Source organism: Ochotona curzoniae, unplaced genomic scaffold, assembly GCF_017591425.1.
Source record: "Ochotona curzoniae isolate NIBS_2020 unplaced genomic scaffold, NIBS_Ocur_1.0 contig_1, whole genome shotgun sequence".
Classification (NCBI taxonomy): domain Eukaryota; kingdom Metazoa; phylum Chordata; class Mammalia; order Lagomorpha; family Ochotonidae; genus Ochotona; species Ochotona curzoniae.
Window position 1 is genome coordinate 30,990,459 of NW_024464918.1, and position 16,086 is coordinate 31,006,544.

Genomic DNA, 16,086 nt, shown 5'->3' on the forward strand with positions numbered 1-16,086 from the left:
CTAAATGAAGAAAACCCTTCACGCCAGGAAAGGGCTCGCTAGGTGTGAAGCCAACGGATTTGGCATAATTGTGAAATACTGTCGGGGTGCAAGGGGAGAGGATCTTTGGTTTCATTCCAGAACCAATTGGTTTAGGGCCTCTGGAATGGGTTCCATTTGGCGGATAGAAGTGGAGATAGATTCTTAACACGCCACATGGCCTGTCTTGAGAATCGTTTTGATATTATCACATGCTATTTATGTTTCAGACATCAGAATCCAACTACAAATAATGCATAATGAGTTATTTGTTGGCTATGGGGTACTACATAAATGTAATAAATTCTGTTACATTAATGAAAAAGATACAGCTGACAGTAGTTAGTAAGTATTGATGAGGGAAACTGGAGAATTTTTCAGTCACAATCTATTAGGTATTGAAAATCAGAAATGTTATTAAAATTGAGGTCTAGACTTTTAGGTATATAATTTAAAACCTCTATTCTGATCCATAGGCCTCCTTGTTCTGTGGTACAGATGTCACAAGGTGGGAAAGTTAAGGGGAGGAATGGAAATAAGGGATGCTAAGGTGAGCTAAGTCTCATCTTTCATAGCAAGGCTTCCACGAGAATGTTAAAGATGAATGAATGAATACATAGAAATAGCTGGTAAGCAGTATGTAACAAACTACTGCGAGGTATTTTATTTATTTTGTATCCAGAATGTGTTTAATGAGAAGTTCTCCCTCTCATCTTGGCTCAGGGTGCCCTTAGTGCTGCTTCCTTCTGTAAGCCTCGCTCTGCCTCCCGTGGGCTGGCAGAGGACAGTGGAGCAGCTGACACACACAACGACTGTGCATGGCTAAAACCTGTGGCGATTTTGTGGCATCCTGGGCACTTGACATCCATAAAGCAGGAATTGGGGCTCTGCACTAGGCGTTTCTTCTTGTGTTTCCTCTTCTCTGTAGAGGCATGCAGGAGATCCTTGGTGAGAGGCCTTTTTGCGTGGGAAGGTTGTCACCACTTGAAAACATACACTGCATTTTAATACTAAAATATTCAGTGTCTTCATTCCAGGGATTTGCTGTGGTTTGGTTGGGAAATTTGGCCTTGGTTTTCCTGAGGTTGCAGCAGTATCAAGATTTCACCAAGTCATAAATTCATTCCTAGGTTGACTCACTATCCTGTTTTCAGTACACACAGCCCTATTAGTGTATTTGGAGAGAATTATTTCCTTGTTAGTGAAAAATCTAAGAATCCGAGACTCCTAGGACCAGCCTTTCTGCAATATTCCATTGATCACACACGTCAGATCTGTTCTAGAAGCAGACTTCAGAAGGGTGGCCATCTTTGGAGCTGAGTACCAAAACAATGATATGGCTCTAGTAATATCAGAAGCACAAAAGGCAGAAATGACAGTTTTTTTTGTAGGATTTGATTTTTCTGTTTGTATATATATTGGCTACATTATACTATCTTGAAGCTCAGTGAACTAAAAGAAAACGCAGATAGCTAGATGCAGTGAGGAGAGCAATGCAATACATAAACAAAATGAGATATTCAGCTAGGAGTTAAAACCATAAGAAGAGACAAGCTGTTTTTGAAGCTGCAGAACATAGTGGCTTAACTGAAATATCCGCGAGAGAGCTACAGTAGTAGACTTAATCGAGTACAAGAACAAATCAGTGAAGCCAAAGAGCATTTGGGATTTCCTTAGAGGGGCAGAAGGAGAAATAAATGAAAAAGAAAGCATAGAGAACTTACAATACACCATCAAGGGAACCAATATACGTACATTTAAGAAGAAGCAGATAAAGAGAAAATGATGAAAGCTTATCTTAGAGATGATTTCTAAAAAAAAAAAATCACCAAATCCAGTGAGGAAAATAAGCACTTTGATCCACAAAACCCCAAAGAACTTCAACTGGATTAAATATCAGGAGAAGTTCATAGAGACTGTGATGCAACTCTTAAAGTTAAAAATGAAAGCGGTGAGAGAAAAAAATGTGTCACACACAAGGGAGAGCCCCAATTTCCATGTGATTGTTGTCTGTTTTTCCATCAGAAACGTTGCAGAACAAAAGAAAATGAGATAAAACATGTGCGTTCAAACTGCTCGTGGGAAAAAAGAGCCCTGCTAATCGAGAATATCATACTGATAAGGCTGGCTTTTGAAAATGAAACAGAGGGGACTTTCAAATACAAGTAAAACATAACGAAAGGAAATCAGGAGAACCCTACGTAAAATCAGATATTCAGTAAATACTATTGTAAGAAATAACCAAACAGAAGTCCTGGAGCTAAAGAGCACAGTGAAAGAAATAAAAGTTCCCAAAGAAACCTGTAAACTGACTTGATCATGCTGAAAATATTAGTGATTTAAAGACATATTTCTCCTGATTTCTTTTACCATTGTTTCTCTTATTTCATGCATTTATCTACCTGGTTCACCAGCAGACCTGTATTAACAAGAAATGCTAAAGTGGGGTTCTAGAATAAGTTGAAATGAAAAGATGCTAACGGATAGCATGAAAACATAAAACATGCTCAAATTTAGAGTAATATCATAATGGTGATGCTTAAATAACTTCTAACCCAAGTATGAAAGATAAATTGGTTTTAATTCTAGAACAACATCTTAGAAACAAACATAATTTGTGAATTGGTATGTGATACATAAAAGATGTGCATTCTAACATCAGTGCATATAGGATTTTGGGGGAAAGAAGTGAAAATGTGCATGTTTTTAATGCAGACGTATTAAGTTAATCATCACAAAAATTAGACTTTTATAATCTTTTAAGCAACCTATTTAATTGAAAGGCAGTTAGAAGGGAAAGATAAAGTTTTTTTTTTAAATGATAACTGTTTTTAATGATTGATTTATTTTTAGCAGAAAGATACACAGAGAGAATAAGAGACAACCACAGGTTCATTCCTCAAGTAGCTGTAACAGCCAGAGCTGAGCTGACCTGAAGCCAGGAGCTCTTCTGGGTCTCCCACATGGGTGCACGGTCCCAAGGCTTTGGGCTGTCCTCTACTGTTTTCCCATGCCACAAGCAGGGAGCTGGATGGGAAGTGGAACAGCTGGGATATGAACCAGCACTCATATGGGATCCTGGTGCATGCAAGGTGAGGACTTTAGCTACTAGGCTACTGTGCTGGTCCCAAAGTGACATCTTAATTCCACTGGTTCACTCTCCAAGTGGCTGTAGTGGCAATAATTGGGTTAGTTGGAAATCAGGAGCCAAGATCATCTTCTGGGTCTCCCACCTGGGGGCAGAGTCTCAAGGACTTGAACCATTTGTTCTGTGGCTTTCCCAGGCAGATAACAGGGAACTGGATTGCAAGTGTTGCAGCTGGAACTTGAACAGATACTTGTATGGGAAGGTGGTGCTGCACACAGAAGCTTAATTTATTGTGTCACAGTGACAGCCCCAGACTTAGTCATAAAATTTTTTAGGCAAATTTCATGGTAGGCTCAAGGAAAAAAACTGATGGTAGATACATGAGATATAAATAGAAAATAAACCATTAAATTATGAAAACATTATCAAATCACAATTTCTGTATGAGAGAGAGATTGGAAGAAAGAATACATTTAGAAAGCAATGATAAGTTAGTAAAAATCCTTACCTATCAATTACATTAAATGAATTAAATTATCAAAATATATTGAGTGTCTAAATAGATAAAAATGTCCAAATCCGGTTGTGCGTTTGTGTGTATTTAATAAGATTTATCTGTTTATTTATTTTGTTGGAAAGGCAGATTCTTAGAGAGAAGGAGAGACAGAAAGATCCTTCGTCCACTGATTCACTCTCCAAGTGGCAGCTACAATCTGAAGCTAGGAGCCAAGACTCTCCTCTGGTTCTCCCATGTGTGTGCAGGGTCCTGAGGCTTCAGACCATCCTCAACTGCTTTCCTAGGCCCTAGGTAGGGAGCTAGATGGGAAGTGGAGCAGCTCTAATGCAAACTGGTGGCCATGTATGGTCTTGGCAAAGACCTCAGCCAGTAGGCCACCGTACCAGGCACCCGAAATCCAATGATTCACCGTTCATAAGGGACTTGGGTTACTTGTAAGAATACATCCAGATTGCAAGTGTGCAGATATTGAAAAACACACCAGAAGTAAATAGGAGTAGCTTTACTTAGACAAAATGGAATTTAACTCAAATCTGTCACACTCAAAAAAGTTGTTTTCTATCATAGTAAAGGGGTCATTTTGTCAATGAAATTTGGCAATTGTACAAATACGTGCTGTGAATAACAGAGTTCCCAAGCATCTTGAGTAAGTATCAGCAAAACTGGAAAGGGAACTCAATGGCAATACAGTAACAGTCAAATATTTCAATCTCACATAATTAACAAAGGATGTGAAATTCAGACAGAAAGATCAGTAAGGAAGCATGGACTTGAACAACACTTGAGCAGATGGATTTAAAAGACTCTTATAGAGCATTTTGTTTGATAACTTCAGAATACATTTTCTAAGTACACATGGAATATTATTCATGACAGATCATATATTAGGTTGTAAGACAAGTCTCAGAAACTGCCAGGGGACTGAAATTACATTAGATATCTTTTCTGGACAACCAGTGTAAGTCAAAGAAGATATCCAAATGAAAGTAGAGAAAATATATTGAGATAAATGAAAATGGAATTAAAACATGCGAAGACCCACAAGATGCATCAAAAACCTGTCCTAAGAGGGAAGCTTATAGTAATGCATGTCTAAAGTAAAAAATGATAATAGTTTCATATAAATATAGCCTGCAATTTAAGGAACTAGAAAAAGTTCAGTGTCATGAGTGAAATGACTGAGGATTTGAGCAGACGCAGAAACCAGAAAAACAATAGAAAAGAACTGAGATTAAGAGTTGTCTTTTCAAAAATGCAAACAAAAGTGACCAACATTTGCAAGAGGGGATTGGGAGACAACAGTTGGGAGAAAGACAAATTAGTATGTGAAAGAAAAACGTTGATAGTACACAGATGTAAATGTCATAAAAGCCTATTATAAAAAGTTACATACCACCAAATTGGATAATCCAAAAAAAAAAAAAACCTGATGAATTCCTCACAATGTACAGTCTACCATGATGTAATCATGCAGGCAGAAAATCTGAATGTATTAGCAATGAATAAGGAGTTTGCAAGACTAATCAAAAGCTGGCATTAACAGAGTCCTGGTGGTGAGAATCATGGCACTCGGCTTGAGCTGCCATTTGGCACATCCCTGATACTCGGGAGTGCCAATTCCAGCTGTGGGAATGCCACTGTGGATCCAGCTTCCTGGTAATGCAGCCTGGGAATTAGCACATGATGGATCAAATGCTTGTGCCAGCTGGGTGGTGGACCCAGATGGAGTTTTTGGGGTCATGGCTTCATTATTAAATTTTACCAGGCATTTAAAGAGTTTGTCAAACCTTCTATATGATTCTTTCAAGAAAATGAAAGGGAGGCAACACTAAGGCAAGCATTATTCTCACAATTAAGCCAGAAAAAAATACTGCAAAGAAGGAAAAGTTTCAGTGCGATATCCTTGTTGAACATGGATGCAAATGTCTTTCACAAATTTCTAGCGAGGCAAATTCAATTGCACATAAAAGTATCACCCACCTTGATAAAACAATAGTGCTACTTATCTCCAAGAGGTAAAGATATTGCATCATATTGAAATCAACCACTGTGATACACACACATGCACATGTTAATAGAATGAAGGATAAAAATCATGACATCTCAATAGGTACAAAAAGGTATTTGACAAAATTCAGCATTGTTTTGTGAAAAATACTCTCAACAAACTAATAATAACAGGAAACTGCCTCAACATGTAGAGGTTGCATAGGACACACCGATGGATGACAGCATTTTCAACACTGAGAAGCAGGTGCCTTTTCTCCTAAAACCAGGAATATGACAGGGGTGTCTGCTCTCACCTTCTGTCTTTAGCGCAGTCCTTGAAGCCCTAGCCCAATCGATTCATCACAAAGAAGAAATAAAAGCCATCCGAATTGGACAGAAGGATTAAAATTGCCTCCGTGTACAGGTGACATAATCCTGCAGGTTAGGGACACCAGCTGATTAAGAAATTGCAAAATAAAAATCTGAATAGATGTTTTTCAAGAGCAGACCAGTGTGAGCAGCAGGTTTCAAGACAAAACCAGGCACAGAGGTCATCTCCTATCTGTTAGCATGGCTATCATCATTCCGGTTTTAGTGTATGTGCTGCCAACGTGAGTACAGCATGGCTCAAGAAAACACAAAGTTAAGTCGCAGGATGTGCACATCTCTTTCCTCTTGTAAGGTAGATTCCTAAAAGTGGAAGAAGTGGACCACCGTTCAAGGAGGGGTTTTCTTCCTAAGAGGTGGAGCACTGCATGTGCCGAAGTACCTGTGCCCTTGGGCCTTTGCCAGCCTGCGTGCCGTTAGCATCACAAAGTGACTGGGAAAAACAAGAGGTTCCCTAAGGAAAACTTGGAGCGGGAAAAAAGAAATCATGGTCCAATTTCTGAGATTCTACTGCGAAGAGGGAAAAAGCAACACACGAGGAAAGGCCAAAGCTCTGCTCGACTTCTGCAATGGAAGTGACCACAAACACATACACAGCACGTGTTTGAAAAATGTTCTGGGGCATCGTTTCACAAATCCTCCTGTGCACTGTGGACTTTCCCCTCCTGTGCTCCCATGCTCACAACCTCTTAAATTACATTTAGCTTTACTGGGATGTAAAGGTCAGATGCAATTTACTTAATAGAGCCAATTGATGGAAATCTATACAGTAGAAGAGATATTAGACTTGAAGAGCCAAGAACATTTGTCCGTGGCTCTGGTCTGCTCTCAGTGTGTTTTAAATACGACCTGGCATTTGTTAACAGATACCACATGTCACCATCTTTAAATGAGCTTATCCATCTTATCACCACAATTTCAAACTAAGGGGGGCTGGGAGCGGGGAAGAAACACTGCCAAATGACCCTGAATGATGCTGCCTGTCGGGCTAGCCGTCAACAACCTTGACACGGTCAGTAATTCTTGCTGATACTTTATCATTTGCCATGTTCTACTGAAAAGAAAATCCCTTGAAAAACATCTCTCTGAAATATTGTCTTCTGGGCTTTCTAGATAATGATGGGTCATTGCATGGGAAGGAAGTGAGTAATTTGATCCTTCTAGAGAAGGGATTCAGGAATTTGAATCTGGGAGTGAGCCAGGGGCTGGGAGTCCGGTTCTTACCAGTGCCATGCCTCATGGGAACAATGAAGAACTGTTAAAGCAAGGTAACTAAGGTGACACCAGCAACTTTCGTTATAATCAGTATTTACCAAATCTGAGTATCTCCCCCAGAATAGGTCATTTCTTCCCCTGTGATTTTCTTGAACAATATTAACAAAATGTAAATTATGCGATGATATTATATATATTTAAATATATATATATATTTTAAATTTGAAAAGCAGGTTTACAGAGAGAAGGAGAGCAGAGAAGTCTTCCATCTGCTAATTCACTCCCCAAATGACTGCAGTGGCTAGAACTGAGCCAAGCAGGAGCAGGAGTCTTTTTTTTTCCAGGTCTCCCATGTACTTGCAGGACCCTAAGGCTTCGGATCATCCTCCACTGTTTTCCCAGGACATAAGCAGGGAACTAGATGGGAAGTGGAGCAGCTGGGACTAGAACCAGCACCCATATGGGATGCCAGCACCGCAGGCTGAGGATAAGACTGTTGAGCCACTGTGCCTGTGCTGATGTTATATTTACTATGGTCTTTTAGAAGCCTTTCACCTCCTTCCTCTGGCTACTTCCTGCATTGCAAGCATATGGTTGTTGAAAGAGGATTTTGCAGGATTCGTCTCTTCATGTCTTTAGAAAAGCCACATGCTCCAGATACATGGATGCTCAGGTGGCATTTACAAGCATGAGTCAACCAAGTAAAGCCAAAAACTCCCTATTGTTAACAAAATCGGTCTCTTTCAAAGGTAATTTTGCTACCCTTTGTTGCTAGAGCTGGCCTCGGTCGGTCTAAGCTGCCCTATGTTCCACCTCCCAACAACGTGTGGCACGTTGCCTGCAAGAATCCTTTGGTGAAGTTTATCCCGCAAGGTCCATGGAGAGTGCTGTTGTGCTGGTGTCTGCTTGCTGCAGCTGGGAGCTGCCTTAGCCTCTGCTGCTGAAATCTACATGTGCTGGGTCCTCTTCCTGACTCTGCTTGGAGTCAAGACTCAGCACGGAGTCTTTGTTGCTCCATGTCTGCTGCACTTATCCTGTGCTGCCTAGCTGAGGATGCGTCTGCATCCACAGGTAAACAGGTTACAGAATGAAATGGAAAAAGCAAGGTGATCATGCTGAGGTGTGAAGATTGTTTTGTCATGCAACAGTACATGGAGGTGCGTGTTGTGGTAGGTAAGAGATAAGGGCCCAGGCTAGGTCAGAAAAAGCTATCATTTGGTTTTAATTTGTTCGAAAGGCAGAAAGACACACCCACATGCATGGTAGGGGTCGGGAAGAGAGGGTCTTCAGCTACTGGCATTGGTACACAATTCTGTCTGTGGTCTGAATCCTGATGGGGACAGACATTGGAGCTTCTCAGCCCCAGTCTTACAATGCTTGGTTTTGTTCACTAAGAGGATTTGTTGGCAATGTGATCCAAGTCAGAGTGTAGAAAGCAGATGGAGCCTGGCCTGCAGGTAAAATACAGTCAGCAAGGAGCAAGACAGTCACTCTTTGGGAAGGGAGCCAGGAACCGGACAAGACAGAAATCTACAGGCTTCAGTGAATGACTGCGAACAGGGAGGGAGCAAGAGAAGAGACAAGTGTCAGCTGCGATCCTTGACTTCTGAAACTTTGCTTCTGATGTGAGCAACTGTGAAGAACAGGATTATGGGCAATGTCATGGTTTTGGTTCAAGCACATTCAGTTGGAAGGGTCGATCGGATACGAAATACCTGCAGTTTGTAAATCAAAAATGCAATATGTTCATTTAGATCATGTCTTTCTATGTGAAGATATTCTACCACCTCGGTCTACAAGTGTCCTCATGTTTTCTTTCGTGACTTTAGCTGGGCTTATCGGGTTTCTTGCCAGACTGAGGCAGCCACAGCTTAAGGATACAAGCCGCGCATCCAGAGTGATGTCAGCTTTAGCAATGTACGATTTCCAGAACTGGAGGACTAACACCACCCAGATGTTTCTCGCCCGTGCTGGTAAATCTTGCCAGATGTCTGTGATTGCATCTAGTTTGTCTTCAGTTCTTTGCTCATCTTGTGTGTTCCATTCGCTTAGTCTGCTATAAATCAGGAGAGCTTTGAATTTTTGCAAAGGAAGTTTGAGGAGATTCAATGATATGGATGTGGAGTAACTCTTAGAACTCAAAATAAATCCGTGAGCATCAAAGGACTGGAGCGTTCTGTGACTGGTGGATGCCGAGGGATTCACGGGGGTCTCTAATTATACATTTTTGAGGATTTGGGAGACTTTATGAAGACACAGAGCAAGGATTAGACAGCTGCTGTGGCTGCTTCACTGCCGTGGAGGTGGATGTGGAAAGGCAGGCTTTTTTCTTGTATTTGAATGAAATCAACATGTGTGGAAAATAGGATGACCGTCCTCTCCTCTTGTTCTTCATCTCTTTTCCTCTTGTATCGGGTCATTTCCATCCGTTTCCAACCTACTTGTGTTATAGATTTAATCGTGATTTGGCTCTGTCTCAGCCCTAGCTGTGGTCCTTTTGTCTTATTTTCCTTTCCAGCATTTGTCTTATAACTTCATTCCACCCATCCTTTCTATATTCTTTTTTTTTTTTTTGAGGCAACATTTGTATGATATAGAATTAAGTTTCTTTTTGTGACTGAGATTAATATTCTATTTTCCTTTTATTTTCAGGATGATTGGTTTATTACAAAATCAGAGTTGGGCCCAGTGCATTAGCCTAGTGGCTAAAGTTCTTACCTTGCGCATGCTAGGATCCCATATGGATGCCAGTTTGTGCCCCAGTGGCCCTGATTCCCATCTAGCTCTCTGCTTGTGGCCCAGAAAGGCAGTTGAGGACAGCCCAAGGCTTTGGGACCCTGCACCCGAGTGGGAGACCTGGAAGAAGCTCCCGGCTCCTGGCTTCAGATTGGCTCAGATCCGGCCATCGTGGCTGCTTGGGGAATGAATCAGCAGATAGAAGATCTCCTCTATGTGTCTCCTCTCTGTATGTCTGATTTTCCAATAAAAATAAATAAATCAGAAAAATAAGTCAGAGTTACGGGGGTGGGGGCAGAGACAAAGCAATCTTCTTTCCACTGGCTCACTCCCCTGATGGCCATAATGGCTGGCGAAGGCTGAGTCTCATGGGGTGACAGGGCCCAAAGGACTCAGGTCATCTCCTGCTGCTTTCTCAGGCCTTCAGGAGGCAGCTGGATGGGAAGCGGAGCAGCTGCAGCCTCAACTGGTACCCATATGGGATTCCAGCAATGCAGAAGAGCCTTTACTCTATGACAACGCTAGTCACTCCACTACGCAATGCTTCTTCCACTCACTCTGGATGCTCTTTGCCTCACCATGTCCAAACACTCTTGTGTCAGGGACACCTGTGACCATTCAGCTCCTGAGTTTAGCTAGAAGTGGACCCTGTCCTCCCTCCCTCCCTCTATATAGGAACAAGTGTGGGCTGTGTTGGGAATGGACTTCTAAGAGAATGGGGCTGGCTGGGATAATAAGCTCTATTCCAGTACTGTTGGAAGCAAGATGTACTTCAACACTTTACCCCAGGGATTGTCCTGTTCTACCACCTATTGGTAAGTAATACACCTGCTCAAGACAGCTTCTTGGGCTTCCTGTTCATTCCCGGCAGACTTATTTTGGTTGATAACCACTGCGCAGTGAATCTGTTTCGCTCTTGCATGTCTGTTAATTTTTCTCATCTTGAAAGGCTGTTATTGCAAATGTAGTGCTTTGCTGTGGGCTGTGTTCAAGGCTTGAGGACTCTTAGGTCTGTTGGAGGTGTTGCAAAAGTTCACGTGTGTGCCCTTCATACTAGCAACCCATGCCAGGCATACGGGGGAGATAGTGTCTGCAGCTGGAGAAATCTGCACTCATTCTGGGTGGCTGGTGGTGTGGTTTTTATTTGTAGGTTGTACCTCAGTCCTGATCCCTAGTGCCCTACCCTTGATCTTAGCCCAAAGGCCGAGAAGCAGTGATCACCAGTGCACTACCAATGTCATAGTGAGGATATTAAATGTATTTAGGCTTGAGTTCCTGTCTTCTTAGTTGTTCAGTTTCACTCATTTCTCAATGGCCCATAGACTTCTCCAGTGCCCACCTTTGGCTTCTTCAGTGCCCGTGTTTGGCATCTTTCTGGCAGCAGCTCCTACTGGACTCTAGCTTCTCAAGTCACCCTGAAGTTTTCATCTTTCCTGCTAAAACGTTGGCATAGTAAATTCTTGTAGAAGAAATGTCCAGTTGCTCTCCCTGTTCTGTTCTCATGACTTGAGTCCATTTTCAGCACAGCAGCAATAGTGATCCTATGAAAGCAGAAATCAGATCCTGTGAAACCCTTGGCAATCTCCCTGAGATCCTTAGGACAGTGTGTAAGAGCTCGGGTGGCCTGACCCCCTCTCAGCGCTCTAGCTCCATTCCTGCTACTTTCTCTCTTGCCTCTGTGATGCCTACAGCTTGGCTTGTGTAGGGCAGAAAAGACTCACGTGTGCCCTGTGACGGATCTCTTCTTGAAACACACTTCTTCCATGGTTCACATCCTCGCCTCTTTCTGGTCTATATTTAGATATCTCCCTGGTAAGATACCCTGTAACTGTTCTGTTTGAAACAAAGTCACTTCTCCCCACTCTTGACCTTGCTCCTTGTCCTGAATTACCTTCTGTTACGATGTATCACCATGCAGCATCGTGGAGACCATTTCTTTAGAACATTTTTATTTCCATTGATGTAATGTAAACTCCACAAGGACAAGAATGTTAGCACTTTGGGTTGGCTTGTGAGAGGTGTATTGTCTATGGAGCTGTCCCTAGTACCTAGACTAGGTTATGGCATGTAAGAATTGAATAAGAGCTGGGTACATAATGAATTGTGACATATGGAAACAAGTGAGAAGCGACGACACAGATCACTAGCAATTTTATGTGCAAATAAAAGATGTTGATCATAGTAGTTTTGGGGAGGTATATAATTGTTTCCATGGTTTGGAATTGATTTAAGAGCCAGCTTGCAAGTCATTAATAATGTCAATTTAATTACTTCAGAGTTACAGCTCATTGTGGACCCCAAACTGAATTACCCATCTTGAACAACACTTTATTCATTAGACTTGGCTCTGGTAATGATGCGGTGAAAACTCCCATTTATTATTTTCAGTAATCTTTTCCCTTAGTCAATGATTTTTCAGTTGCAAGAGGTAGAGGCATGTTGAAACTATCAGGGTGATACAGTTTGTTAATACGTTAATTCACATCAGGTTTTCCTTGCTTTTTTGTCCTTGTTGATTCTACAGTAACCTGATTGGCCTTTCCCATCACTGCTTTTGTGTTGAGTTGCAGGATTAAAGCAGAAATAACCTCAAGTTCTCCTCTTGTTTTCCTGGTCAAAAATTTCTAACTCCTGAAAGGCAGATGTAAGGGAACCTAATGGGGAAGGAAGGTGTTGGTGCTGTGAAGTGAACTGTAAAGGCACTAGAGATAAAAAGGGCGATGGTGTATCGGAGATGGTTTTTTTGAAGAGTCCCTGCTTGGCGTGCCCTGGACACATCTGCTGTATTGTCTCCCAAGAAGGAGAAGGAAAGGCAGAAGGCAGAGGCCGTGTGGAGCAATGAGGGCTCGTCATCAGAGAAAGCAGTTCTACTTCAAGATATTTCACCAAATCCACTGGAAGGAAACAGAGTTGAGGCTGATGAGTGACCAGCATCAGGATGCATCAGATTTGTTTAGAGTTGAGGGAAATGGCAGCACACACACACTCTCTCTGAAACTGGGTTTATTCTCATTGCTGGAGAGCTTGGCCTTCTCCAACAATGGCTTTTCCTGATGACTTACATTCTAAGCACTCCTTCCAAGACGCGTCAGTCCTTTTCTTTTTAGTAGCACAATTTTAATGATTGCCCATTCTTCCTTAGAGGAGCTGAGAAAAAAGGAGGTAAAGTTTGTGAACTTATTAACAAGTCACTATACTTTGGAAGTCTAGCACTCCGAATGCTGTGTGACTATTTCTCTGTCTCTAGGAGCAGAAACAGTTTAAGACTCTAGACCAATGTCTCATCCATGGGATGGATCTCTTTTGTGTTTGAATTTTTAGAGATACTGTTTTTTAATTCAAGGAGCAGAGAAAAGGACCTCCCATCCATTGCTTTAACTGCTTAATGCTTGTAACAGCTGGGGCTGGGCTGAAAGCTCAGACCAGGGCTCCTAAGCAGGTGGCAGACTCGATCACAGGGGCTGTCACCACGACCTCCCAGGGTCTCCACGAGTAGGAAGGTGTTGTCAGGATATGCATTCATGGATAGAACTCAGGCACTCTGAAATGAGATGTGAGCATCTTAGTGACTGGACTAATTGGCCCCAATTCCATCTGATTTTTTTTAAACATTATTGGGTCCGGCGGCGTGGCCTAGTGGCCAAAGTCCTCACATTGAACGCACCAGGATCCCGTATGGGTGCCGGTTCTAATCCTGGCAGCTCCACTTCCCATCCAGCTCCCTGCTTGTGGCCTGGGAAAGCAGTCGAGAACGGCCCAAGGCTTTGGGACTCTGCACCCATGTGGGATACCTGGAAGAAGTTCCTGGATCCTGGCTTTGGATCAGCATAGCATTGACCGTTGCGTTCACTTAGGGAGTGAATCATCAGATGGAAGATCTTCCTCTCTGTCTCTCCTCACCTCTGTATAGCTGACTTTTCAACCAATAATAAGTAAATCTTTTAAAAAAAAACAAGGAGCTGTTTCAGAAGTGGGGTAGTCGGGACTCACACATGGCGTTCCAGGCTGCAGGTGGTGACTTCATGTGCTAAGCAACAGTGCTGGCCTCAGAATTCCTTTTGAATCTTCTGGAGTGAGTGGGGAGATAGGGACCGTTCTTTATTGGTGAAAACGAATCTAATCACCTACTGTTGTGACTTCAAAGAAATGAGTCAAATTCACTAGCATATCTTGAATGGATGATAAAAGGCCAACTTACTGTTTACATAGGAGAGCAGAAGGGGCAGTTAGGAAACAGTTACCTAAGCTTCGCGTTTTCTTGGACTTAAAAGTGAACTGTTAATCCAGAACTCAGCCGCAGATGCTGTGCAGGTGGGTAGGAGTGGGCGGAGTAGACAACCTCTCTCATTTTTGGAGACCTGATTATTAAATAAACATGACAAATGGGCTTTCATTGCAATGATAAATACTTCATGTATGTAAAAATGCATTGCAAATGAAGGATTTATCTAGGATCATAAGAAATGACTAGTATATAGTCTTCAGGTAACGTAATAGATTGCTACTTTATGGATGACTGGTAAAGTATTAAATACAGTGAGTAAGCCAGTGTATATAGTTTAATATTTTGCTGTTAAGGGTTATTTTGTCAATTATGAAAATTTATTTTTGATGGTATGTATTACATATGATAACATAATAAAACTTAGGAATAAGATAGCCAATAGGAGATGAATTAAAATGCTATAGATTTTCATGAAAGCAAAGAGTTAAATTGAGACAAATATATAGTTCCTTAAGCAGTACTGAATGGAGCAATAATAAATAATATTTTGGGCCTGGTGCAATCGTGTAGTGGTTAAAGTCCTCGCTTTGCATTTGCTGGGATCCCATATGGTCACCGGTTCTAATCCCAGCAGCCTTGCTGCCCATCCAGCTCCCTGCTTGTGGTCTGGGAAACCAGTTGAGGACAGCCCAAAGCCTTGGGACCCTGCACCTGCATGGGAGACCCAGAAGTAGCTCCTGGTTCCTGGCTTCGGATTGGCTCAGCCCTAGCCATTGCAGCTGCTTGGGGAATGAACCATCGGATGGGAGATTTTCCTTTCTGTCTCTCCTCCTCTCTGTATATCTGCCTTTCCAATAAAAATATAAATAAATAAATAATATTTCTAAAATCCTGAGGCATTTCATTTCCATTTTTGTGATAGCCTGGCATATTTTTGTGTTTTTCTAGAAGAACAAGAGAATAACAGCAATGACTAGTTTGGAAATCATGTTTTTGCTGTTACTCTTTTAACATGCCATTCATTTATAAAACTCTTTTTTCCAAGACACACAGCCATTTTATCTATTTATAAATATTTATTTATTTTTATTGGAAAGGCGGATTTACAGAAAGGAGAGACGAGAGAAAGGTCTTCTGTCTGCTAGTTCAGTCCCCAAGTGTCAATAACAGGCAGAGCTGAGTTCATCTGAAGCGAGGAGCTAGGAGCCTCTCCTGGGTCTCCCATGTGAGTACAGAGTCCCAAGGCTTTGGACTGTGCCCGACTGCTTTCCCAGACCACAAGCAGGGGACTGGAGGGGAAGTGGAGCAGCCAGGATATGAACTGGTGCCCATATAGGACCCTGGCATATGCAAGGTGAGCATTTGACACTAGGCTACCATGCTTGGCCTGAGAGCCATTTTATTTTGAAGTGACATGATCTCTGTGTGTGTGAGTACGCTGATGCCTGTGGGTGTTAAATGGGATTTGGCTTTGTGCTGCCACCTTGGATCTTATTGCCTGTTACCCTCTCCTTGGACTGAAGGAGTAACTGTAATTGGTGTATCTTAATTTTAATAAGTAGTATGCATGAACATAACGGTCCCTTCCAAGAAGTTTAAAAATTGAACAGCCTAAACCGAGTTGCTTGGAACAATGGCTGTGGTGAGAAGCTGTGTCGTGTTGGCAGTGCTTGTCAGAAAGAAAGGGAGCTTTGCCAAAGGGTTTGCAAAGCTCAGCCAGCTGTGTGTTTCCTTTGTGGAGTGCTTGGTCATTTAGTGATGGGCAGAGAGTGGCACGAACAGCTTAGTGGACACCTGAGTATTCCCATCCCCTGAGACAGTGTTACTTCCGCAGGCGTGGTAGGAACTTGCTTCTATGTGTATAGTTATTTTTTCACTTTCTTATTTGGACCGGGTGCTGGAGGAAAATTT